This window comes from Pistacia vera, unplaced genomic scaffold, assembly GCF_008641045.1.
Source record: "Pistacia vera cultivar Batoury unplaced genomic scaffold, PisVer_v2 Contig67, whole genome shotgun sequence".
NCBI classification, from domain to species: domain Eukaryota; kingdom Viridiplantae; phylum Streptophyta; class Magnoliopsida; order Sapindales; family Anacardiaceae; genus Pistacia; species Pistacia vera.
Genome location: NW_022196523.1, coordinates 1,349,293 through 1,351,958, shown reverse-complemented (window position 1 = coordinate 1,351,958; position 2,666 = coordinate 1,349,293).

Genomic DNA, 2,666 nt, shown 5'->3' with positions numbered 1-2,666 from the left:
GGTTACCGTGCAATTCGATCCTTTCATCATACCTTATCTCGACGAGACGAAGGCATAGAAATAGTGTCAACCTTCGGGTACTCTCGATATTATTATTCAGTTTTTGGACCAATGACCCGTATATATAACTGGATGAGCAACAACTCATCCCACTGTGGCCACAGTTTTAGTGTCATTGCCTATACTGAATTGCGCGTGAGATAACTTTCTCCCATACCGGGAGTGATAAATCCTCTGTCAATCCACCATAGTCTTGTACACTCCTTGATGCAGGCAATACCACCGTATTGACAGCTTGAAAAGAACTGCGTTAGGCTAGTGAAACTACACCAATCGGTGCACAAGACGCTCCGGTGATCTCAAGTCTAAGGATCACATGCACCACATTCGTTAGAGGATTTGTTCCATAGACACTGGGGTTACATCCATATGGAATCCTCTGGTGGGTCAGTCCAGTGAACTTGCTGCGGTATATCCGCCTACAACAAGCACCCATGGTGTGCACCAGGTTGTCACCAAACAACCTTGACAAGTGAGATCAGTCACGCCTTTCGACAGGGTCGTAACACTATGATAGCCTTACGTATTATCTGTGCCCTTAGTTCAGAATAATACTGGGGCTACGGACGTTTCTAGAATGGCCACCATATGTGCTCATAGGGTTCTCACTATCAAGATTTGAAACACTGATACCTTCGTCACGGCTCTAACATTCTAAGGACAAATATCAAAACATATTGCAATAATAATGATTTACGCGATATAGAATAAAATGCCTTTTATTGATTAATGAACATTATTACAAAGAGTCAATTCACAATAATTGATTGGCTCTAGGGCATCTACTCTAACAATCTCCCACTTGACTATGCCAATCATTATGCCCTCAACATGAATGACCCAAGTGCTGCACTATAGCCAGTCATTCATGCACTCAACATTGAATGACCTAAGTGCCCATCATGCTTCTGCTACAACAGAAACTTTAATAGTGGGTTGGGAGGTATTCTGCAAATCGCACATTCCCTTTCATATAATCTTCAGATCAGATGAATCAACTAAGTAAGTGTTTGGATACATGGTGAGACCGTGATTCCTCAGCCACAACAATGGTCCATTGTTATGCAGTACAACTATACTGGATTAGCAATGCTTGAAATCACATCAAGTTCAGTAATGAACTTCTTTATCCAAACCGCCTACACGGCTGTATTAAAAATGCGATACACTTAGCATCAATGTAGAATACCGCAGTACACCAATTTGGCTCTGCAGCTCATTGCAGTTATATTGAGACAAAATGTGTAATCCCAAATTGCGAACTATAATCATCCTTTCCTGTTTGGAAATAGCGTCACTGTATTCTCTTACAGGGCTCATCTTTCTTCCATAATCCAAGAATATATATTCTTAAGCCCTTTTCAAGCACTTAAGAATGTCCATTGACACTCACCAGTGTATTCACTTGGATTAGTTGATATCTTCTACTAGTGCCGAATGCACATGAGACATCCATCTAAGTACATAACATATTGCTCACTTGAGCCTGATTGACATCCATTACAAATGCTGAATGCACATTAGATATCAATCTGAACATATAAGATGGATCCACTTGCTAAGCATGTGGGATCCTCTTCATTCTATCTATCTCATTGTGTGGTTAAAGACCATATCCTTACAGAGATAGACACCAATGCCATCAGAAGAAATCCCTTCTTGGATTTTTCTATACTGAATGTGGTCAGTACCTTGTCTATGTACTTTGACTTAGTTTGAGCAACCTACACGATCTATCACAATAGATCTTATTCCAAGGATGTAGGCTGTTTCCCCTAAGTCCTTCATGGAGAAGCACTTGGATACCAAGTCTTTACCGACTGCAAGTTTGGTATATCATTCCCGATCAGAAGTATGTCATCGACCTACAACACTGGGAATGCTACTGCGCTCCCTCACTTTCTTGTAAACACAGGGCTCATTCGGTCTTGATGAAACTGAATTCTTTTACTGCTTATCAAAACGAATGTTCCAGCTCCTTGAAGCTTGCTCGAGTCCATAATGAATCTTGCTACTTGCATACCTTATTAGCTTGACTATCAAGAACGAAACCATCAGGTTGTGTCATACAAATCCTCCTCAAGGTTTCCGTTCAGGAAAGCAGTTTTGACATCCATTTGCCAAAACCCATAGTCATGATATGCAGCAATTGCAAGCAAATCGGATGGATAATCATGGCAACCGACGAAAAGGTTTCTTCATAGTCAATGCCGAATTTGTTTGAAACCTTTGGCAACCAGCCGTGCTTTAAAGTATGCACGTTGCCTCCATGTCAGTCTTCTCTTGAAGACCATTTACACCATGGGTTTTACCCCTTCAGGTGGTTCCACAGAGACCACACTTGGTTCTGGTACATGGAGTCCATCTGATTTCATGGCTTCAAGCCATTTAAGGAATCGGATCGATTTGTAGGTTCTGGGTTCTCGTCTTGGTAGACCAGTACGTCACCATATTAGTCATGAGATAATCGTATCTCTCGGGCTCATGGCGTACTCTCCAGATCTACGTAGTCTGTGCTACTGAGGTAGTTCACTTTGATCACAGTTGTGGAGTAACCTCCTCATAATGTCAACCACTTCTTGTGGACATCATCTCGTTCTTCGTCT